Source organism: Lithobates pipiens, unplaced genomic scaffold, assembly GCF_037356315.1.
Source record: "Lithobates pipiens isolate NorthernLeopardFrog02 unplaced genomic scaffold, aLitPip1_a1.2 Scaffold_16, whole genome shotgun sequence".
NCBI lineage: Eukaryota > Metazoa > Chordata > Amphibia > Anura > Ranidae > Lithobates > Lithobates pipiens.
In genome coordinates, this window is record NW_027507748.1 from 621,479,875 (window position 1) to 621,505,813 (window position 25,939).

A 25,939-nucleotide genomic window follows, 5' to 3' on the forward strand; every position below is an offset into this window, starting at 1 on the left:
TGTAAAATAAAAGTACCCAAAAAAAAACAACACACGAGATAAAATATTTTATTGCACAGCTCCGGGGGTCTTCCGTCTTCGGGGGTCTTCTCACCGGACTCCTCCGCTATCTTCTTGTAGCTCTTTTGCTAGCGGAGGAGTCCGGCTTTCTTCCTCCCCGCCGCCGGCCTCTTCTCCCGACTTCGGGGGTCTTGTCCCCCTCTTCGGTTCTTCTGCCGGGCCACCGCGCCTTCTTATAGCTCTTTTGCAGGCGGTGGCCCGGTCTTCTGTCGCCGCCTTCCGTTCTTCTGTCGCCGCCTTCCGTTCTTCTGCCGGGCCACCGCGCCTTCTTATAGCTCTTTTGCAGGCGGTGACCCGGTCTTCTGTCGCCGCTGTCGCCGCCGCCTTCCGTTCTTGTTCTTCTTCTTGTTCTTCTTGTTCTTCTCCAGGAGATGTTGACACGTCGCTCTCTCCGGCCGGAATGCCAGAGCCGCGCTGAGCGGCCACTTATATAGTGACAATGGGGCGGTGTCACATGGTATATGTCACATGGGTTGGTCACATGGTGACCCCGCCCCCTTACGATGTCATAGTCCCCATGTGACATCAACCCATGTGACCAACCCATGTGACATATACCATGTGACACCGCCCCATTGTCACTATATAAGTGGCCGCTCAGCGCGGCTCTGGCATTCCAGCCGGAGAGAGCGACGTGTCAACATCTCCTGGAGAAGAACAAGAAGAACAAGAAGAAGAACAAGAACGGAAGGCGGCGGCGACAGCGGCGACAGAAGACCGGGCCACCGCCTGCAAAAGAGCTATAAGAAGGCGCGGTGGCCCGGCAGAAGAACGGAAGGCGGCGACAGAAGAACGGAAGGCGGCGACAGAAGACCGGGCCACCGCCTGCAAAAGAGCTATAAGAAGGCGCGGTGGCCCGGCAGAAGAACCGAAGAGGGGGACAAGACCCCCGAAGTCGGGAGAAGAGGCCGGCGGCGGGGAGGAAGAAAGCCGGACTCCTCCGCTAGCAAAAGAGCTACAAGAAGATAGCGGAGGAGTCCGGCGAGAAGACCCCCGAAGACGGAAGACCCCCGGAGCTGTGCAATAAAATATTTTATCTCGTGTGTTGTTTTTTTTTGGGTACTTTTATTTTACAGGTGAATGGGTAGGGGTACATTGTACCCCATACTCATTCACATAGGGTGGGGGGCCGGTATCTGGGGGCCCCCTTATTAAAGGGGGCTCCCGGATTCCGATAAGCCCCCCGCCCGCAGACCCCGACAACCAACGGCCAGGTTTGTCGGGAAGAGGCCCTTGTCCTCATCAACATGGGGACAAGGTGCTTTGGGGTGGGGGGGCCGCGCGGCCCCCCCCTTCCCCAAGGCACCCCCCCATGTTGAGGGCACGCGGCCTGGTATGGCTCAGGAGGGGGGGCGCGCTCGCTCGCCCCCCTTTCCTGGCCGGCCGGGTAGCGTGCTCGGACAAGGGTCTGTTGTGGACTTTGGGGGGACCCCCACGCCGATTTTTTTCGGCGTTGGGGTTCCCCTTTAAGTCCATTCCAGGCGGCGGAGCCCGCGACGTCTCCTTCGCGGGCCCCGCCTACCTGCACACGCGCTCGAAATGAGCGGACTTCCCTCCGAGCGGGAACAGTTTGCTCATTTCGAAAGTAGCCTACACACGAGCGGACTGTTCGCTCAAACCAAGTTTCAGCGGACAGTTTTTCGGAATTTCCGAAAAACTTTGTTCGTCAAACTGTCCGCTGAAACTGTCCGCTGAAGCCCCACACACAAGCGGACTGTCCGCTGAAACACTGTTCAGCGGACAAAGTTGAGCCAACAGTCCGCCCGTGTGTACGCGGCCTAAGTGTAATCATACATTAGGTGACTACTTATATGGTCAAAGTGAAAAAGTGCATGAAAAAGATGATTACAAATCATATATAATGTGCAAAACAGTCAAAAAATTATTTTCATCTTGCTTTTATTATTAGGTACATTTTTTGACTGTTTTGCTTATTATATATGGTTGTTTTTTTTTTTTTTGTTTTTTTTTTAATATCTTAGTTTTTTTTACATATCCATTATACATTTCACCATTTACATTCATCGTTCTCTTAGGAGCTTCCATAAAATCCATTCATAGTCATGTCCTCAAATACTATAAAATTATACATATACATTTATACATTCATATCCCTCTTACCCCCCCCCCCCCCTTTTCCCCCTTTTGGTGTGGCTTGCCCTATCTTCATACTGTTTTATCCTGATGCCGTTATGGAATTTTCTATCCAACTTGCCCATACTCTCTCATATTTCTCTCCATGTCCTCTAATCCAATATGTTTCCCTATATAGTGATAGATTACTATTTACTACATTTTCCCACTGTGTTAACGTTGGGGCTTCTGCCTTCTTCCAATTCAGCACTATTGTCTTTCTAGCATAAAAAAGCAACAGACCCACCTGTATTCTCCTTCCTATAGGGGTGATGTTATTCCCTACTAGTTCTAATAGGCAGTCCCCCGGACCAATTTGCAGCAAAAGGACCCAGCCCCTTTTTGCGATTCGGCACTGCGTCACTTTAACTGACAGTGGCGCAGTCGTGCAACGTGGCTCCCAAACAAAATTGGCGTCTTTTTTTCCCCACAAATACTACATAGTTTTGGTAAAAAAAAATTGCAATTTGCGATTATTGATTGGTTTGCGCAAAAGTTATAGCGTTTACAAAATAGGGGATAGTCTTATAGCATTTTTATATATATATTTTTACTAGTAATGGCGGCGATCAGCGATTTTTATTGTGCTACATTATGACGGACACATCAGACATTTTTGACACATTTTTGGGACCATTGTCATTTATACAGCTATTTAAATGCACTGATTCCTGTGTAAATGACACTGGCAGTGAAGGAGTTAACCAATAGGGGGCGGGGAGGGGTTAAGTGTGTATGTGTGTTTTTATTTAACTGTAGGGGGGGCGTGGCTTGGCGTCTGATGTCACTGATCGTCTTTCCCTATAACAGGGAACAGACGATCAGTGACAGGCTCAGTAGGAAACACGAGGAGAGGTTTGTTTACACAGGCCTCTCCTCGTTCTTCAGCTCTGTGACCCGATCGTGGTACACCAGTGACGATCGGGTCCCCTGGTCCCGCGGTCACGGAACTCAGGACCATGTCTGGGCACTTAAAGAGCAATGTACCTGTATGTGCTTGTGCCCAGCCATGCCATTCTGCCAACGTAAATGTGCAGGAGTAGGGATGAGCCGAACACCCCCCGGTTCGGTTCGCACCAGAACTTTCGAAAAGGACCCCGCGTTCGAAACGAACGTTAGAACCCCATTGAAGTCTATGGGACTCGAACGTTCGAAATGGAAAGTGCTAATTTTAACGGCTAATATGCAAGATACTATCCTAAAAAGGGTTTGGGGACCTGACTCCTGCCTCAGGGGACATGGGTCAATGCAAAAAAAGGTTTTAAAAACGGCCGTTTTGGCGGGAGCACTGATTTTAATGACGATTAAAGTGAAAAAAAAAGTGAAATATTCCTTTAAATATGGTGCCTGGGGGGTGTCTGTAGTATGCCTGTGAAGTGCCACGTGTTTCCCGTGTTTAGAATAGTCCCTGCACAAAATGACATTAAACGGAAATAACACCATTTAAAACTGCTTGCGGTTTTAATGTTATATCTGGTTCCTGCAATATGGTTGAAAATCATTCAGAAAAATGGCATGGGTAGCCCTCCCTGCCCATTACCAGCCTATTTGGGTCTTGTACGCATATTAAGGGGAACCCTGTACCCATATTAAAAAAAGGAAATGCGTGTGGCCCCCAGGCCCTATATACTCAGAACAGCAGTATACAGGCGGTGCAAACAAGACAGGGACTGTGTAGGTTTGTTGTGTTAAGTTGAATCTGTTTGTAATTTTCAACTGGTACATTTTTAAAGTGTAGCTCCAGTCAAAAAAAACTATTTTTAAGCTTTTTGGAAAACATAGGGAAGGGTTATCACCCCTGTATAATTTGTTTTGTCGTCCATCTTTTTTCATCTCACTTGCTGCTGTCTGATGTTTGTAAGTTGGATGTTTGAAAGTAGGGGCCTGCCCTATATGCTCTGCAGAAATGGCGGAACAAGGTGTTGGTTTTGCCACAACATTGTAAGCCCTGAAAGTGACTCTTGGTGGGTGCTGGAGCGCCCTGCTGTGAACGATTATATCAAGAATTGTAATTACATGCCATTGTTGAACAGTGGTAGAAAAATTGACCTTTGGTGGTTGTGGTGCTGGTGCCACAACACTATAAGTCCTCACCGTTACTCTGGGTGGGCACAGGAAGGGGCCCTCCTGTGAAATATTATATCAAGAATTGTAATTACATGTCCCTGTTAAACAGGGGCAGAAAAATTGGGCCTTAGGCACTGGTGCCATCACACTGCAACCTCTGCCATATACTCTAGTTTTATTGCAGGAATTAGCCCTGCTGCAAAGCATTGCATCAAAAATTGTAATTAAACGCCCCTGTTAAACAGGGGCAGAAAAATTGGGCTGCTGGCATCACCCAGAACCAAAAATGTTCTTCCAACATATCAGCGGAGGAGGAAGAGGATAGACAATCAACATAGCAGGACAGTCACTCAGCATCAGCATAGGCAGTCTTGAAGGGATGTGGTATTTCAAAAAAAATTATTCAGTTACATCAGCTTCAGGTGCTTGGTAGCTGTGGGTGATCCAAGACTGATTCATCTTGATGAAGGTCAGTCGATCAACTGATTCGGTGGACAGGCGCACCCTGTGATCGGTAACAAAGCCACCAGCAGCACTGAAGGTGCGTTCCGAAAGAACGCTGGATGCAGGACAGGCCAGTAGCTCAATTGCATACTGTGCAAGCTCTGGCCAGTGATCCATCCTCAAGACCCAGTAAGCCAGAGGATTTTCAGTGGGAAAGGTGTCCAAGTCTGACCTTGCCCCTAGGTATTCCTGCACCATGTAAATTAGACGCTGGCGATGGGTGCTGGAACCAATCATACCTTGGGGCTGCGGACTAAAAAATTGTCTGAAAGCATCAGTCAGACGGCCACCTTCTCCACCGCTCCTTCTGACTGATGCCTCAGCAACACATTGTCCAGGACCAGGAGTTTGTGACCTCCCAGTCTCTGGGAACGCGTTGCACAGAGCTTTCTGCAAGGCCTCCCGGAGATGTCTCATCCTCTGCTCCCTCTGCGATGGCAAGATAAGGTCGGCAACCTTACCCTTGTACCGTGGATCAAGGAGAGTGGCCAGCCAGTAATGGTCCCTCTCCTTGATCCGAAGAATACGAGGATCCTTCCGCAGGCTTTGCAGGATCAGGGAGGCCATGCAGCGTAGGTTAGCTGAGGCATTCGGTCCGGAGTCCTCTGGGTCACTAAGGACAACATGATCCGCAGCTACCTCCTCCCAGCCACGTACAAGTCCACGTGTTTCTTGGGACTGTAAATCATCCCTATAAGACTGCTGCTGCTGATGCTGATGCTGAGTGCCAGCCTCCCCCTCCATGCTGACACAATCATCCTCCTCCTCCTCTTCCTCCTCCTCACCCTCTTCCTGTGTGATGGGTGGCACAGCAGGAACACTGTCTGGATAAAGGGGGCCTTGAGAGGCAAGGAAGTCCTCCTCTTCCTGCCTCTGTTCTGCCTCAAGTGCCCTGTCCATTATTCCATGCAGCGTATGCTCCAAGAGGTGGACAAGAGGTACAGTGTCACTGATGCATGCACTGTCACTGCTCACCATCCTTGTGGCCTCCTCAAACGGTGACAGGACAGTGCATGCATCCCCGATCATGCCCCACTGGCGTGGTGAGAAAAAACCAAGCTCCCCTGACCCTGTCCTGGTGCCGTAGTCGCACAGGTACTCATTGATGGCCCTCTGCTGCGTGTGCAGCTGCTGCAGCATGGCCAATGTTGAGTTCCATCTGGTGGGCATGTCACATATAAGGCGGTTCTTGGGCAGGTTCAACTCCTTTTGGAGCTCAGCCAGCCGAGCACAGGCATTAAATGATCGGCGGAAATGCACACAGACTTTCCTGGCCTGCTTCAGGACATCATGTAAGCCGGGGTACCTGCCCAAGAACCGCTGCACCACCAGGTTAAGGACGTGAGCTACACAGGGCACATGGGTCAGTTGTCCCTGTCGGAGGGCGGAGAGGAGGTTGGTGCCATTGTCGCAAACCACCATTCCTGGCTTAAGCTGGCGTGGCGTCAACCACCTCTCGGCCTGCCCCTGCAGAGCTGACAAAACATCCGCCCCAGTGTGGCTCCTGTCCCCCAAACAAACCAGCGCAAGCACGGCATGGCATCGTTTTGCCTGCGTACTTGCGTAGCCCCTGGAACGCCTACGGAGCACCGCTGGTTCTGAGGACAGAGCACTGGAAGAGGCCATGGAGGAAGAAGAAGAGGAGGGGGTGGAGGAGAGAGGTGTGTCACAACCAATAGTAGCATTTTGGAGGCGTGGTGGCGGAACAACCTCCAACACTACTGCACCTTGTCCTGCATCCTTCCCAGCAGCCAGAAGAGTGACCCAATGGGCCGTGAAAGACAGGTAACGTCCCTGTCCATGCCTGCTGGACCATGAGTCAGCGGTAATATGCACCTTACCGCTGACCGCCCTGCCCAGCGAGGCAAGGGCATTGCCTTCCACATGCCGGTAGAGAGCCGGAATCGCCTTCCGTGAGAAAAAGTGGCGTTTGGGGACCTGCCACTGAGGAACCGCACATTGTACAAACTCACGGAAGGGGGCCGAGTCTACCAACTGAAAAGGCAGCAGTTGAAGTGCTAGCAATTTAGCCAAGCTAGCATTCAACCGCTGGGCATGTGGATGGCTGGGAGTGAACTTCTTTCGCCGGTCCAGCAGCTGGGGCAGGGACATTTGCCTGCTATAATCGGATGTGGATGTACCACTAGCAGAGTTCCCGGAAGCACTTGGCTGTGACACACCTAATTCTACACCTTCATTCCTCTCAGAGCAGGTTTCAGAGAGGACTGAAGGTCTAGTGGGGTTGGAGATGCCAGCTGATGAGGAGCAAGGAGAGGTCCGCTTTGTTCTTTGGTGTGGGTCTTTGAGGTACGCTTGCCAACGAGCTGCATGGCAGGTCAACATATGTCTGGTCAAGCATGTGGTGCCCAAGCGGCTGATGTTTTGGCCACGTGAGATACGCTTGAGACATATGTTGCAAATAGCAGCGGTGCGATCTGATGCACTCGTCTCAAAAAAGGCCCACACCAAAGAACTTTTAGAATAACGCGCAGAGGAAGCGCTCTGCGCAGGCGGAGCTCTGCGGTGTGATTCAGTTGGTGTGCTGCCCCTAAGCTGACCCCCGGAGGGCATCCTGCCTCGTTGGACATGTGCCTCCTCCTCCTCCTCCTCCTCCTCCCTCCTTCCAGGCACCCACGTGGAGTCAGTGCCCTCATCATCCCCTCCCTCTTCATCGCTGTAGCAAACCTGGCAGTATGCTGCAGCTTGTGGAACATGACTGCCAGATTGCTGTCCTTCTTGAGCATCCCCTCTCTCTGCGCTCACGCTACTGCCTTCCTCTAGCTGAGTGTCATCATCAGAGCCCACCAAACACTGGGCATCCTCCTGGAGCATGTACCCAACACTGTGCTCAAAGAGTTCAGGAGACTCCTCAGGAGGACGTGGTGGGTCTAGGGAAGGAGTCACTGATGATGACATTGAGAGGAGGGAAGACGATGTGTTGGCAGCTGCTTTGCTACTACCCTGAGACTGGGTGAGAGAGGATGAGGAGGATGAAGAGGGCTTGGTCATCCACTCTACCAAGTCGTTGGCATGTTGCGGTTCAACATGTCCAGCTGCAGAAAAGAAGGACAAGCATGTCCCATGGCCACGTGCTGATGACAATGCACCACGTCCACGACCAGCACTGTTGTCTCTAGACACAGAGCCTGCTTGCCCTCTTTTATCGGCTCGCACCTGTCTGCCTCTCCTTGCTGGCCTTCCAGACATGGTAATGGCCTGAAGGGAGTTGGGTAAAATAGTAGTTGGGTAGTTTATATTGTGCTGGAGGCACACAACACCCACTAACTCTTGCAGATGCCTTTTTTATAGAACAGCAGAGATAAAGGGGTATATACAGATGTATACTGTGCTGTGCTGGAAGCACACACAACTTCCAATAACTCCTGCAGATGACAATTGGGCCCAAATAGAGAACAGCTATGTAGGTGGATTATAGCGGTATGTACTGGGTACAGAGCAGGCAGACAGCACGCACTATCTCCTGACACTACTGACTGCAAGCTCTATTATTAAAGATGGACCACTAGCTATATAGGTGAGGTGAATATCACGGTGTATACTGTGTTCAGGGCACGCAGACAATAACCAGAAAACAGCAGAGTTAAAGGGGTATATACAGATGTATACTGTGCTGTGCTGGAAGCACACACAACTTCCAATAACTCCTGCAGATGACAATTGGGCCCAAATAGAGAACAGCTATGTAGGTGGATTATAGCGGTATGTACTGGGTACAGAGCACGCAGACAGCACGCACTATCTCCTGACACTACTGACTGCAAGCTCTATTATTAAAGATGGACCACTAGCTATATAGGTGAGGTGAATATCACGGTGTATACTGCGTTCAGGGCACGCAGACAATAACCAGAAAACAGCAGAGTTAAAGGGGTATATACAGATGTATACTGTGCTGTGCTGGAAGCACACACAACTTCCAATAACTCCTGCAGATGACAATTGGGCCCAAATAGAGAACAGCTATGTAGGTGGATTATAGCGGTATGTACTGGGTACAGAGCACGCAGACAGCACGCACTATCTCCTGACACTACTGACTGCAAGCTCTATTATTAAAGATGGACCACTAGCTATATAGGTGAGGTGAATATCACGGTGTATACTGCGTTCAGGGCACGCAGACAATAACCAGAAAACAGCAGAGTTAAAGGGGTATATACAGATGTATACTGTGCTGTGCTGAAAGCACACACAACTTCCAATAACTCCTGCAGATGACAATTGGGCCCAAATAGAGAACAGCTATGTAGGTGGATTATAGCGGTATCTACTGGGTACAGAGCACGCAGACAGCACACACTATCTCCGGACACTACTGACTGCAAGCTCTATTATTAAAGATGGACCACTAGCTATATAGGTGAGGTGAATATCACGGTGTATACTGCGTTCAGGGCATGCAGACAATAACCAGAAAACAGCAGAGTTAAAGGGGTATATACAGATGTATACTGTGCTGTGCTGGAAGCACACACAACTTCCAATAACTCCTGCAGATGACAATTGGGCCCAAATAGAGAACAGCTATGTAGGTGGATTATAGCGGTATGTACTGGGTACAGAGCACGCAGACAGCACGCACTATCTCCTGACACTACTGACTGCAAGCTCTATTATTAAAGATGGACCACTAGCTATATAGGTGAGGTGAATATCACGGTGTATACTGCGTTCAGGGCACGCAGACAATAACCAGAAAACAGCAGAGTTAAAGGGGTATATACAGATGTATACTGTGCTGTGCTGGAAGCACACACAACTTCCAATAACTCCTGCAGATGACAATTGGGCCCAAATAGAGAACAGCTATGTAGGTGGATTATAGCGGTATGTACTGGGTACAGAGCACGCAGACAGCACGCACTATCTCCTGACACTACTGACTGCAAGCTCTATTATTAAAGATGGACCACTAGCTATATAGGTGAGGTGAATATCACGGTGTATACTGCGTTCAGGGCACGCAGACAATAACCAGAAAACAGCAGAGTTAAAGGGGTATATACAGATGTATACTGTGCTGTGCTGGAAGCACACACAACTTCCAATAACTCCTGCAGATGACAATTGGGCCCAAATAGAGAACAGCTATGTAGGTGGATTATAGCGGTATGTACTGGGTACAGAGCACGCAGACAGCACGCACTATCTCCTGACACTACTGACTGCAAGCTCTATTATTAAAGATAGATCACTAGCTATATAGGTGAGGTGAATATAGTGGTGTATACTGCGGTCAGGGCACAGACAATAACCACTACACAAGAGCAAGATAGGAAATCAGCCAAAAACGATTGGTGTGTAACTGTGTTGAAGGTACACAGAACACCCACTGCTTCAGATGCCAACACACTACACGAGGCCGCCTCAAAGGCGGCCTTATATAGTGTGGGGCGTGCACTACACAGCCTGAGCTATGATTGGCCACAGGCAGGACGCCCGTGGCCAATCATGGCTCTCCTCGCTGCTGGCGCTGCGATTGGCCAAGCATGCGGGGTCACAGTGCATGCTTGGCCAATCATGAGCCAGCAATGCACTGCGCCATCGCAGTGCATTGTGGGCCACACGAATTTTGCCGCGAACGGCCCAAACGTTCGGAATTCTTAAATTCTGATACCCATTTTAACGGTAGATCTGGGGGAGCTGTGTCTTGTGCCCCTTTGTCAATAGAGAATAACAAATACTTATCCCAATTCACTTTTTAATGTTTAAGCCCTGTAAACATTGAAAAAATATTCAGTAGTTCTAGAGCTCCTTTCAATGAAGGACCCGCATCTCTCAAAAACAGCAACATATCATCGGCATACAGGGCTACCCTCTCCTCCAGCCCCCAATCCGAAGTCCCTGAATATTCGGCGAGGTCCTAAGAGCATCTGCCACTGGCTCTATTGCAATCGCAAAGAGTGCCGGAGAGAGAGGGCAGCCCTGCCTTCGTGCCTCTATGCATCTGAAATGGGGACAAGAGCCTTCTTCCCAATTTTACCGATGACATGGGCTTTTAATATATTGTTTGTATCCATTTAATAAATATTAATGGAAATCCTATCCTTCTAAGTATTTCCCAAAAAAAAGGCCACTCAACCGTATCGAAGGCCTTCTCTATATCCAGAGAGGCCACCGTTCTAGATCCCTCATATACGTGGTGGGTATGTATGTTTGTATGTAATCTACGTAGGTTAACATCTGTCGTTCTCTCTGGCATGAATCCTGTCTGCTCCAAATCTATGATATCATTTAATAAAGTTTGTAATCTCAATGTTAATATTTTCGTCAGTATTTTTAGATTTATATTTAATAAAGCTATTGACCTGTATGAAGAACATAGTTTGGGTCTTTAATTTCCTTTTATAATAAGGTTATATGTGCATACCTCATTGAGTCTGGAAGGACTCCTTTCAATAGACCACTTGTAAATACTTCTGCTAATTTTTGAGCTAATAAAGCTCCATATTTCTTATAAAATTCAATAGGAATTCCATCTGGGCCTGGTGCTTTCTCCCCTGGGAATGTATGTATGACCTTTATGATCTCCTCACCTGTAATCGGACATATCAATGCCTCTCTCTCCATATCCGACAACCACCCGAGGGCTACCCAGTCCATAGGGTCCACCATAGCCGTCGGGCGGAAGTCAGAGGGGAGAGAAGGTCTCCTCAGGTTCTTTCACTCTCTTTTACTGTAGGGTTTCGATTTCTGATATAGTTGTAGTTTGATATTCTTGTTGCGCTAATCTTGCTATAAATCTCTGTTTTTATGTAGTTTCAACCTTGTTAGTTCTTCCATATGTAAATGGAGGTCTCTTTGTGCAGCCATCAATTGCTCAAAATTTACAACACAGGAGTCTTGAACATATTTCTCCTTTTTTATTTCTATCTGTTTTTGCAATTCCTGTATCCTAACCTTCTGTTTTTTATTAACCGCAGCGATATTTGAGATGTATTGTCCCCGTATATACGCTTAAACGCATCCCAGACAATGTCCATCGAGGATGACCCTGCATTATTTTCCCAGTACTCCATCATTAGGGATGCCATTTTTACTTCTATGTCAGGGTGCGACACCCACTGCGGAGTTAACCTCCACAATGATGCACTCCTCAGGGTGGGGACACGTATTGACAAAAAAGGGAGAATGATCTGATAGGCCACTCGGTAAGTATGTTACTTCTGAAATGTCCATTAACATTGTTACATCTGCAAATGCTAAATCTATTCTAGACACTGTTTATAGGAGGCAGAAAAAACAGGAATAGACTCTTTTTCTTTTTCTGGATTTCTCCATCTCCAAATTTCCGTTACTCCTGTCACCTGAGCCCAATTATACAAGTTCGCTGAATATTGCTTAGGAGGTTTTGGTCTATCCAGCTCTGGCAATAGAATTGAATTCACATCTCCAATAAAAAATAACTTTGCTGGGAGATATTTGATTATTTACTCTATTTCTCATTCAAAATTCCCACCGCAAATGGGGGTGGTATATACATTGCTACTGTAATGTATCTTTGCTGCCCAATTGTATAGAATAAAATAACATATTTCCCTTATATGTCTATAAAGGCCTTCTCTATTTCTCCCGGAAAAGTTTTATTTACTAAAACGGATATTCCTCTAACATAGAAGGAATACGTGGCATGGTATGCTTTTTTTATCCAGGCTTTTTTTTTAAAGTTATTAATCTTTTACCCATTAAATGTGTCTCCTGAAGTATGATCAATTGAGGATTATATTTTCTTATATATTGAAGCATTAATGCTCACTTAAACTTCGAGTTCAATCCTCGGACATTCCATGAGAGTATTGAATAGCTATTTTTACCTGTCATTATATTGGAAGTGTGGGAAGGTTAAACACCTCCACCACATCATAGAGAACATCCATAGGGTTCTTAAGCCACATCCTTGTTGCACCCATCCATACTTCCCCCTTACACTTCCTTCACCTCTCTCCCCCCATTCTGCCCCATCTCCTTCCACTCCCCTCTCCACATTCACTTCACCCCCCTCCTCCCATCCCACCCTGTCCCTTTCCACTCCCTTTCCTATTCTGCAACCCCATCCATTCATGGATGGGAATGGAGAGGAACTTCTCCTTACCCGTTCATCACTGAACATAGTATATATTTCATATTTAGTACCCAACATATCCAAACAAAACTACAAAAAAACTGTCGCCCTTCCATTCCATTGTGGGACGGGCTCTCTATTAATGGGTCTCAAACTGCACCTTTATACATAAAAAATAATTTTCCTTTGTCCTTCCCTTTTATCATTCCAAAAATTATATTATCAATCTATATAACAATTATCATAATTTACCATATCACAATTGTACATAAAAAGAAACCAAAAAAAAAAAAAAAAAAAAAATATATATATATATATATATATATATATATATATATATATATATATATATATATATATATATATAACATTTTGTTATTTTATGTTGATATATATAATATTTATCACTTAACAGAAAATAAAGGGGGGGGGGGGGGGGAGAAAAAAAAAACCCTCTATATTTGTGCAACGCTCCTCTTCCAACCACCCTCCTTTGTTTCCCAGGTGCCATCCTACTATATAAAAAAAAAAATATTTAACGTATGTTTTTGATAATATTCAGTGAAGAGAAAAATAAATAAATAAATAAGAAAGGAAAAAAGAAAATAAATACATATACACATTCTACATTCCGTTTAGCAATCTATTTCCAACCACCACTTCTATATTCCCATGTGCCATTGTCCTATTTATATATGTTTTCCTGTGTCATATAAAAAAAACAAAACAAAAAAAAAAAAACATATATTGTTATTATTATTCAATATTAGAATATCTTTAGTGCTTACCGTTTTGTGTTTTTTTTCCGTTCTTTTACTCTTTCTCCCCTTCCCCTCCCCCACTCCCCCATAATTCCATGTATGTGATCTCCACTACTCTCCAAAAAATGTGTAATCCATATTCATATATCTACAAAAAAATATAAACATAGTCCCCCTCCCCCCCCGCGATTCATATAATCATTGGTCTATCATTGATCCCTTAAAGTATAATGTTTGGTTGTTACCAATACCAATTTATACCAATCCATGAACAAATTATATCTGTATCTGTATCTGTTATTTGTTCATAGATTGGTATTCGTATGGATTTGAGTAACAAATAAACCTTATACTTTAAGGGATCAATGTATAGACCAATGAATATATGAATCATGGGGGGGGGAAGAATTTTTTTTTTACAAATTACTAAAAAGGAAGGGAAGGAAAAAAAAAGAGAGGACACAGTTAAAATCAATCTATCTAATGTCCTGCTACTTCGTGTCCAGCCATTCTGCTGCTAAGAGCGGTGTTTCAAAAAAAAAGGGTGTCCCATCAATCACTCGTAATTTACTGGGGTATAAAAGGCTATATTTTAACCCTTTCTCTCTCAATCTATTTCGTATATCCGTATATGATTTGTAATCATCTTTTTCATGCACTTTTTCGCTTTGATCATATACGCAGTGACCTAATGTATGATTACACTTAGTGTTTTCCATACACATATTATAATGTCACTTGTGTTTTTCACACACTCCATTTACTCATTCATCCACTCCAATCTCTTATTACACAGAGAAGATACAGGTGGGACTTTATATGAGCCGTGACCATCCAGTACACCGAACTCCATCCCCGATATTTAAACAAACAGAAGGGAAAAAGGGACAACGAGGGGGCAGCAGCGGGACTTTATATGAAACAAGACATTGAGGGTCAATTAAATCAATCAATAAAATAATAATTTATTGGCGATGCAGGGGGAAATAGTACAATCAAGTAAGTTAATAATAAATCAATGTTATAATACGTAAAAATAAAAAATAAATAATATGATAATAACATAATCAAATTCATATTTTATTAACATTATTATATATAATTTGTATTATAATAGCATAATTACACATAGTTAGTAACATACCAATAGTACATCCCAAAATACAAATACAGTGAAGAACAATGAAATGAATTGATGATTTAAATAGATCAAACCCATGGGGAAATCTTGGTTATTGGGGCACAACTCCAATCTCTTGTTTTCATTTTAGATGCAAATGTTTTATATATATATATATATATATATATATATATATATATATATATATATATATATATATATATATATATATATATAATATTACTTTTTTTGCTTACACACATCATACAGACATGGAACAAATGTTGGGTTTTCAGTGACACATGTTGAGGGTTAGAGCTATGTGTTTGACGGAGTCATGCTGGCTCCTTAGTTGAATCAGCTGTTCAGATAATTTATCAATTAATCAATTCAATGTGTGTTTAACTATGAATTCTATTTATTTGTCATATGTTTCCATGTTTGTTAGCTATGAGTAAGCACTCTTGGTAGTATGAAACGCGTTCGCTTTTGTGTGATTCTGCTTCATGCATAAAAGGCATTTGAATTTATCTTGGAGTGTGGCCATCCAGAGCTCTTCAATTATTTGTAAAAAATAAGTTCCTAGCCAAGTGGCAGGGTCCCTTTGAGGTTGTCAAAAGGTAGGGGAGGTAAACTACAAAGTCTACCAACCAGGGAAAAGGAAACCACAACAAATTTATCATGCAAATCTATATGCCATGCCTGCACCTGGGTTGCTCTATTCCTGGAGGGGCTGTTTTCTTGGATTTGTGGACTTACCTGGAGCGGTGGTTCTCTCACATTTGAACTTGCTTTTTAACTGTGGGAACCAGTGCCTCTCTGTCCTCGGGCTGAAAGTACGTACCTTGGCACCCCGATCATAGACCCTCCTCTGGGCCTTCTGGGCTTGCTTCATATGTTCTCTCCTTCCCACGTTTCTTTGGCAACATCTAGCAGCCCCCCGGTATGTATACCATACAAGAGCTCAAAGGTGGAATCAGAAACCTGACGCGCGTTTCGCAAGGTCATTGCTTGCTCATCAGGGGTGGATGCGGATGAGATGTATCTAAATGGACAAAAAGAGGTGTCACAGTGGTAAATGTAAGGACAATGGCAGAATGGGCCAGAGCAAAACGGCCCAATACTTACCAATGAACGAAACCAGAGATTACATGGACGGTAGCAGCCAGAATATGACACGTGAGCTGAGGGGGAGAAGACGAACATGGCTACGGAGTCATGCTGGCTCCTTAGTTGAATCAGCTGTTCAGCTAATTTATCAATTAATCAATTCAATGTGTGTAACTATGAATTATATTTAATTGTCATATGTTTCCATGTTTGTTAGCTATGAGTAAGCACTCTTGGTAGTGTGAAACGCGTTAGCTATTGTTGCTTTGCTGTGACCCACTTTTGTGTGATTCTGCTTCATGCATAAAAGGCATTTGAATTTATTTTGGAGTGCGGCCATCCAGAGCTCTTCAATTATTTGTAAAAAATAAGTTCCTAGCCAAGTGGCAGGGTCCCTTTGAGGTTGTCAAAAGGTAGGGGAGGTAAACTACAAAGTCTACCAACCAGGGAAAAGGAAACCACAACAAATTTATCATGCAAATCTCTTAAAGCCCTGGAAGGACAGAGAGATTTTATTGGCCGCATCCCCACCCCCAACAGACCAGGTACTGGTGACACCTGACATCCCCATAACGTATTCCATGTCAGTGGCACAACAAAGTGACATTGGGGGTTTTGTGTAAAAAAAAAAATAGACTTTTTCTCCCTCTTACACGGACTGACCAACATGATCCAGCAAGAAATAGTGATGGAACCATGGGGTTCCCGTAAATATGAGGCCATATAGAATCCCAGAGGCCAGACGAGAGACAGTCATAAAGGAAATCAAAAATATGTTAAAGTTGAACATGATAGAAGAGTCCCACAGTGACTTGTCAATCCCCATAGGGCTGGTGCCAAAACCCAATGCCACTTTCAGGTTTTGTAACGACTTTAGGAAACTCAACAGTGTGTCCAAATTTGATGCATACCCAATGCCTCAGGTCGACAAACTCGTGGACAGGTTAGGACAGGCCTGCTACATAACAACCCTAGACCTAACGAAAGGCTATTGGTAAATACCACCAACTGAATCAGCCAAGGAGAAGACTGCCTTTTCTACTCCTGAGGGCCCTTTTCTGTACAAGCAGATGCCTTTTGATCTGCATGGGGCCTCTGCATTGTTCCAGCGAATGATGGACAAAACTTTGAGACCACATCGCCCATGCACAGCCACTTATTTGGACAATGTGGTCATCCACAGCCCAGATTGGGACTCACTCCTGCCACGAGTAAAAGCAGTGGTATATTTCCTTAGGGAAGCAAGTCTCATGGCTAACCCAAAAAAGTGTGCCATAGGCCAGGAGGTCAAGCCTCAGACCATAGTTACATAGTTAGTCAGGTTGAAAAAAGACACAAGTCCATCCAGTTCAACCACAAAAAAAATATCATACAATCCTATTCTATACCCACAGTTGATCCAGAGGAAGGCGAAAAACCCCAGCAGAGCATGATACAATTTCCTCAAGCAGGGGAAAAAATTCCTGCCTGATCCCCTGAAAGGCAAACGGATTTTCCCCGGATCAACTTTACCTATAAATGTTAGTACCCAGTTATATTATGTACATTTAGGAAATAATCCAGGCCTTTCTTAAAGCAATCTACTGAGCTGGCCAGAACCACCTCTGCAGGGAGTCTATTCTACATTTTCACAGCTCTTACTGTAAAGAAACCTTTCCGTATTTGGAGATGAAATCTCTTTTCCTCTAGACGTAAACAGTGCCACCTTGTCCTCTTTGTTGACTGTAAAGTGAATAACTCAATACCAAGTTCACTATATGGACCCCTTATATATTTGTACATGTTGATCATATCCCCCTTAATCTCCTCTTATCAAGAGTGAATAAATTCAGTTCCTCTAATCTTTCCTAATAGCTGAGCTCCTCCATGCCTCTTATCAGTTTGGTTGCCCTTCTCTGCACTTTTTCCAGTTCCCCAATAACCTTTTTGAGAACTGGTGCCCAAAACTGAACTGCATATTCCTGATGAGGTCTTACTAAAGATTTGAACAGGGGCAAAATGATATCTCTCTCTGGAGTCCATACCTCTCTTAATGCAAGAAAGGACTGTGCTCACTTTGGAAACCGCAGCTTGGCATTGCATGCTGTTATTGAGCTTATGATCTACCAAAACCCCCAGATCCTTCTCCACGATGGATTCCCCCAGTTGTACTCCCCCCAGTATGTATGATGCATACATATTCTTAGCCCCCAAGTGCATAACTTTACATTTCTCAACATTAAACCTCATCTGCCACATACCCACCCAATTAGACAGAGCATTGAGGTCGGCTTGTAAATTGGAGACATCCTGTAAGGACGTTATTCCACTGTTATAAAGATATTAAAAAGTAAGGGTCCCAGCACTGAACCTTGGGGTGCACTACTGATAACCTTAGACCATTCAGAGTAAGAATCATTAACCACTACTCTCTGAATTCTGTCTTTTAGACAGTTTTCTATCCATTTACAAACTGATATTTCCAAACCTGTAGACTTTACCTTGCACATGAGCCGTGTGTGCGGAACTGTATCGAACACTTTTGCAAAATCCAAGTATACCACGTCCACCGCCACCCCTCTGTCCAAGGCTTTACTTACCACCTCATAAAAAGAAATCAGGTTTGTCTGACAACTTCTGTCTTTCATGAATGCATACTGTCTGTTGCTTAAAATATTTTTTTCCTGCAAGAACTCGTCTATGTGGTCTTTTATTAATCTCTCCAGTATCTTCCCAACTATAGAAGTTAAACTAATGCCTCGTACACACGATCAAACAATCCGGTGGAAAAGTCTGGCAAACTCAAGTCCGCCAAACAATCCCCCTGTGTGTAGCCTCCGGCATACTTTTTTGACCCGAAAGTACGGCGGACTTAGAATGCCGTGTTGCACTCCAATCTTCCTGCCGGACTCGCATTTCGGCGGACAATCCGGCCGTGTGTATGCCAGTCCGCCGTACTTTTGAAATGAGCGGACTTTTCCCGCCCGGAGAAAAGTCCGCTCATTTTGAGCGGGTCTCCAGGTAGGCGGGGCCCGTGAAGGAGACGTCGCTGGCCCCGCCGCCTGGTATGGACTTAAAAGGGAACCCCAACGCCAAAAAAATCAGCGTGGGGGTCCCCCCCAAGTCCACAAAAGACCCTTGTCCGAGCACGCTACCCGGCCGGCCAGGAAAGGGGGGCGAGCGAGCGCCCCCCCCTCCTGAGCCGTACCAGGCCGCGTGCCCTCAACATGGGGGGTGCCTTGGGGAAGGGGGGGCCGCGCGGCCCCCCACCCCAAAGCACCTTGTCCCCATGTTGATGAGGACAAGGGCCTCTTCCCGACAACCCTGGCCGTTGGTTGTTGGGGTCTGCGGGCGGGGGGCTTATCGGAATCCGGGAGCCCCCTTTAATAAGGGGGCCCCCGGATACCGGCCCCCCACCCTATGTGAATGAGTATGGGGTACAATGTACCCCTACCCATTCACCTGTAAAATAAAAGTACAAAAAAAACACAACACACGAGATAAAATACTTTATTGCACAGCTCCGGGGGTCTTCCGTCTTCGGGGGTCTTCTCGCCGGACTCCTCCGCTATCTTCTTGTAGCTCTTTTGCTAGCGGAGGAGTCCGGCTTTCTTCCTCGCCGCCGGCCTCTTCTTCCGACTTCGGGGGTCTTGTCCCCCTCTTCAGTTCTTCTGCCGGGCCACGCGCCTTCTTCTAGCTCTTTTACAGGCGGTGGCCCGGTCTTCTGTCGCCGCCGCCGCCTTCCGTTCTTCTTCTTCTCCAGGAGATGTTGACTCGACGATCTCTCCGGCCGCAATGCCAGGGACGCGCTGCGCTGCCACTTATATAGGGACAAGGGGTGGTGTCACATGGGTTTATGTCACATGGGTTGGTGTCACATGGTGACCCCGCCCCCTTACGATGTCACAGTCCCGGAGGATGCTGGGACTGTCGCCATGTGACATCAACCCATGTGACCAACCCATGTGACATAAACCCATGTGACACCGCCCCTTGTCCCTATATAAGTGGCAGCGCAGCGGGTCCCTGGCATTGCAGCCGGAGAGATCGTCGAGTCAACATCTCCTGGAGGAGAAGAAGAAGAAGAAGAAGAAGAAGAACGGAAGGCGGCGGCGACAGAAGACCGGGCCACCGCCTGTAAAAGAGCTAGAAGAAGGCGCGGTGGCCCGGCAGAAGAACCGAAGAGGGGGACAAGACCCCCAAAGTCGGAAGAAGAGGCCGGCGGCGAGGAAGAAAGCCGGACTCCTCCGCTAGCAAAAGAGCTACAGGAAGATAGCGGAGGAGTCCGGCGAGAAGACCCCCGAAGACGGAAGACCCCCGGAGCTGTGCAATAAAGTATTTTTTTTATACTTTTATTTTACAGGTGAATGGGTAGGGGTACATTGTACCCCATACTCATTCACATAGGGTGGGGGGCCGGTATCCGGGGGCCCCCTTATTAAAGGGGGCTCCCGGATTCCGATAAGCCCCCCGCCCGCAGACCCCAACAACCAACGGCCAGGGTTGTCGGGAAGAGGCCATTGTCCTCATCAACATGGGGACAAGGTGCTTTGGGGTGAGCCTGATACGGCTCAGGAGGGGGGGGGGGCGCTCGCTCGCCCCCCCTTTCCTGGCTGGCCGGGTAGCGTGCTCGAACAAGGGTCTGTTGTGGACTTGGGGGGAACCCCCACACCGATTTTTTTTTTCTGCGTTGGGGTTCCCCTTTAAGTCCATACCAGGCGGCAGGGCCAGCGACGTCTCCTTCGTGGGCCCCGCCTACCTGGAGACGTGCTCGAAATGAGCGGACTTTCCTCTGCGTGTGTGGGCGAGTCCGTTCATTTCAAAAGTAGGGCGGATAGTATGGCGGACTTAGTACGCCGTATTAGTCCGCTCAAAAAGTGCCGTGTGTGGGCAAGTAGCCCGTTCGGAAAGTCCGACGGACAGTCTGGCGGGAAGTCCGCCAGACTTAGTACGTCGGAAATACCGCTACGTGTGTACGCGGCTTAACAGGTCTGTAGTTCCTTGGTAAAGACTTTGTTTCATTTTTAAATATAGGCACCACATTGGCCCTGCGCCAATCCAGTGGTACTATTCCTGTCATTTAATGAGACCCTAAAAATTAGATACAATGGCTTTGAAATTATAGAGCTTAATTCTTTTAGGATCCGTGGGTGGATGCGATCAGGTCCAGGTGCTTTATCCACCTTTATTCTGTCCAAATATTTCTGGACCATATCACTTTTGAGCCATTGTGGATTTGGGGCTATGTCACTACCACCCCCATTATATAGCCTGTCATTGATTTGTACAGGTTGTTGTATGCAAACCCATTTCCATCCCTCCAAACAGTCCCAGATGGGACTTTCCTGAATTTTTCCCTTTGTCCCATGTACAGGGGCTTTGTCTTCCACATCACCCCATCCGTTAATTATACACTAATATCTGTGCATCTGCCATATCTCTGCTCATTTCCCCACTAGGTTCATATCTGTCTCACCACTTGCCTTCTTCCGCCTCCACTATTCTTCCATCTTTCTCCATCCTCATCTCTCATTACAATATTTATATTTCCATCTGTCACCAATCATTCACATACCTAATCCACCCCTGTATCTGATCGATTCTTCTTCACACATCCCCACCTATTTCACATCTACCCCATCCCTCCCTCAAGCAGCAATTACCCGCAAGTATTTAGCACTGGATGAGTGTCTGCTCCATGAGCAATTATATGGTAGTGCCTGCAATTAGCTGCAGGAGTTGTCTACCCCTCATTCCTCATGAAGTGATTGGAGGGATTACATGCAATAATTGGCCCTGGGGCCAGGGCTTTCAGCTAATCGCCAGGAACCTTCACTGGGGTTTCCACATGTAATTGTACATGCCAATGTGAGATTGGAAACTAAGATCTATTATTTTGCATCCTAATATTCTAAGGCCTCATGCACACTTGAGTCCCTCCTAAATACTCGTTTTACAAGTGTTTTAATTTTTTTTTATGCACCCAAAATGCCCCTGTATGGATCATGCATACATAGCCAGTTAAAGGAATTCAGACGCAGGTGTGTTTAACCACTTTCAGACCGGACCATTTTGCTGGTAAATGACCAGAGGTCTTTTTACACTTTGGCACTGCGCTGCTTTAACTGGTAATTGCGCGGTCATGCAATGTTGTACCCAAACAAAATTTGCGTCCTTTTCTTCCCACAAATAGAGCTTTCTTTTGATGGTATTTGATTGCCTCTGCGATTTTTATTTTTTGCGATATAAACGTAAAAAGACCGCAAATTTTGAAAAAAAATGATATTTTCTACTTTTTGTTATTAGAAAAATCCAATAAACTCAATTTTAGTCATACATTTAGGCCAAAATGTATTCAGCCACATGTCTTTGGTAAAAAAAAAAGTCAATAATTGTATATTTATTGGTTTGCGCAAAAGTTGTCACATCTACAAACTAAGGTACGTTTTCTGGAATTTACGCAGCTTTTAGTTTACGACTGCCTATCTCATTTCTTGAGGTGCTAAAATGGCAGGGCAGTACAAAACCCCCCCAAATGACCCCATTTTGGAAAGTAGACCCCCTAAGGAAATTGATAAGAGGCATGTTGAGCCCATTGAATATTTTATTTTTTTGCCTCAAGCGATTGAATAATGACAAAAAAAAAATTTTTTTTTTTTTTTTACACAAAGTTGTCACTAAATGATATATTGCTCACACATGCTATGGGCGTATGTGAAATGACACCCCAAAATAAATTCTGCTGCTTCTCCTGAGTACGGGGATACCACATATGTGGGACTTTTTGGGAGCCTAGCCGCGTACGGGGCCCCGAAAACCAAGCACCGCCTTCAGGCTTTCTAAGGGCGTAAATTTTTGAGTTCACTTCTCACTACCTATTACAGTTTTGAAGGCCATAAAATGCCAAGATGGCACAAAACCCCCACAAATGACCCCATTTTAGAAAGTAGACACCCCAAGCTATTTGCTGAGAGGCATGTTGAGTTCATGGAATATTTTATATTTTGCCACAAGTTGCGGGAAAATTACAAACTTTTTTTTTTTTTTTTTTTTTTTCACAAAGTTGTCACTAAATGATATATTGCTCACACATGCCATGGGCATATGTGAAATGACACCCCAAAATAAATTCTGCTGCTTCTCCTGAGTACGGGGATACCACATATGTGGGACTTTTTGGGAGCCTAGCCGCGTACGGGGCCCCGAAAACCAAGCACCGCCTTCAGGCTTTCTAAGGGCGTAAATATTTGACTTCACTCCTCACTACCTATTACAGTTTTGAAGGCCAATAAAATGCCAAGATGGCACAAAACCCCCACAAATGACCCCATTTTAGAAAGTAGACACCCCAAGCTATTTGCTGAGAGGCATGTTGAGTCCATGGAATATTTTATATTTTGCCACAAGTTGCGGGAAAATTACAAACTTTTTTTTTTTTTTTTTTTTTTTCACAAAGTTGTCACTAAATGATATATTGCTCACGCATGCCATGGGCATATGTGAAATGACACCCCAAAATAAATTCTGCTGCTTCTCCTGAGTACGGGGATACCACATATGTGGGACTTTTTGGGAGCCTAGCCGCGTACGGGGCCCCGAAAACCAAGCACCGCCTTCAGGCTTTCTAAGGGCGTTACAGTTTTGAAGGCCATAAAATGCCAAGATGGCACAAACCCCCCCCAAATGACCCCATTTTGGAAAGTAGACACCCCTAAATTTAGGGGTACACTAGTGAGACTAGGTAATAAATGGCGGGTGCCCTGAAACTATAAAAAAATAACTAACCAACCAGCGTCACCTGTAACAGTTATATGGTGATCACTGGTGAAAGGGTTAACTAGGGGGCAATCAGGGGGCTTTATGCGGTAGTATATGGGGGTCCCTGGCGCTATAAAAAGCTGCGGCGAACCTAAATACCTACTTGCCTAACTAGCGTCACCTGTGACACTAATACAGCGATCAGAAAAACGATCGCTTATTAGGCTGGGTTCACACTGGAGCGATGCGGGAACGCCACGAATGCGCGGCGGGTTCCCGCATCGCATGCCTCCCGGCGGCAGTTCACACTGCCCTATGCGAACTGCTGGGAGTGTCAGTGAAATGTTACTGACACCCCCAGATCAGTTCGCATATCGCAGTGCGATCTGCAAACTCGGATCGCATGGTGTGAACACCCATGCGATCCGATTCTGCTGCGGGCCAAAAAAAGGGTCCCGTGCGAATTTGCGGCGGGTGCGGCGGGTGTGGCGGGTGCGGCGAATGGCTGAACTCGAATCGCACAGAGATCGGATGTGATTTGCACTGCAGTGCGAATCACATCCGTTCTCAAACCGCTGCAATCTGAACCCAGCCTTAGTGACACTGGCGACGGGGGGTGATCACGGGGTTAAACCTTTATTGGGGGGGTTAGGGGGGTACCTTAGAACTAAAGGGGGCTAACCCTAACTGCCCTAACAGTTATTAGTCACAAATGACACCCGCCGGGTGATCAGGGGGTTAAACCTTTATTAGGTAATAAATGGCGGGTGCCCTGAAACTATAAAAAAATAACTAACCAACCAGCGTCACCTGTAACAGTTATATGGTGATCACTGGTGAAAGGGTTAACTAGGGGGCAATCAGGGGGCTTTATGCGGTAGTATATGGGGGTCCCTGGCGCTATAAAAAGCTGCGGCGAACCTAAATACCTACCTGCCTAACTAGCGTCACCTGGGACACTAATACGGCGATCAGAAAAATGATCGCTTATTAGGCTGGGTTCACACTGGAGCGATGCGGAAACGCCGCGAATCCGCGGCGGGTTCCCGCATCGCATGCCTCCCGGCGGCAGTTCACACTGCCCTATGCGAACTGCTGGGAGTGTCAGTGAAATGTTACTGACACCCCCAGATCAGTTCGCATATCGCAGTGCGATCTGCAAACTCGGATCGCATGGTGTGAACACCCATGCGATCCGATTCTGCTGCGGGCCAAAAAAAGGGTCCCGTGCGAATTTGCGGCGGGTGCGGCGGGTGTGGCGGGTGCGGCGGGTGCGGCGAATGGCTGAACTCGAATCGCACAGAGATCGGATGTGATTTGCACTGCAGTGCGGTGCGAATCACATTCGTTCTCATAAACCGCTGCAATGTGAACCCAGCCTTAGTGACACTGGCGACGGGGGGTGATCACGGGGTTAAACCTTTATTGGGGGGGTTAGGGGGGTACATTAGAACTAAAGGGGGCTAACTCTAACTGCCCTAACAGTTATTACAGTCACAAATGACACCAATGCAAAAAAAAAAAAAAAAAAAAAAAAAAATGACATTGGTGTCACTGTGACTGGGGGGCAGGGGTAATTGGGGGGGTGATCGGGGGGTAAAGGGGGGGTGTGAGTGTGCCTGGCATGTTCTACTGTGTGTGGGATGTGTTGGTGCAACTCACTGATCCGCTCTCCTCCGTGTCGGAACGAAAAATACCGACACGGAGGAGAGAATACATCACTTCCTCTCCTGTGTTTACATTACAGGAGAGGAAGTGATGTCACCGGGGATTTCTATTCGTCGGGAGCGATCGCGAGGGGGTGGCCATGAATGAATGGCCGTCCCCTCGTCCGGGATCGCTCCCGAACGAAAACCGACCGCCGCAGGCACCGGGCGGGGGCCCGATCGGGCCCCCGACCCGCGGGAGGCAAATCACGTACATGTACGTGCTTATGCCTGCCCGTGCCATTCTGCCGACGTACATCGGCGTTAGGCGGTCGGCAAGTGGTTAAGGGCACAAATCTGAACACATAAAAAAAAATGATGAGCATTTATCCAGAAAAAAAAAACCTCCCAATGCTTATTAACACTAGGTTTGTTTAGCACTTGAGCATTAATTCACTTCAGTGGACAGGATAAATTTTTTTTTTTTGGCCAATGAAATTAATTGATGCCCAAATGTGTAATATCCTGATGCCAGAAGATAGACATCTAGCAGATTTGGCCAAAGCGTCCAGTGTGCATGAGGCCTAAAGTGCTTTTTGTTCCTACCAAGGTTTTTTCAGGTTCTAATAAAAAGCCAAGCTGATTGTGTCTCATAATAAGCAAACGTGCCTTTTTTATTTATTTTTTTTACCTTCATTTTACAAATGTGATCTCCCTT

At 46.2% G+C, this 25,939-nt stretch overlaps 1 long non-coding RNA gene across 1 annotated transcript in view; it reads left to right on the forward strand.

Moving 5' to 3' along the window:
- Positions 1-25,939, forward strand: part of LOC143984482 (uncharacterized) — an 88,198-nt gene that overhangs the window by 61,710 nt on the left and 549 nt on the right. The window lies entirely within an intron of this gene.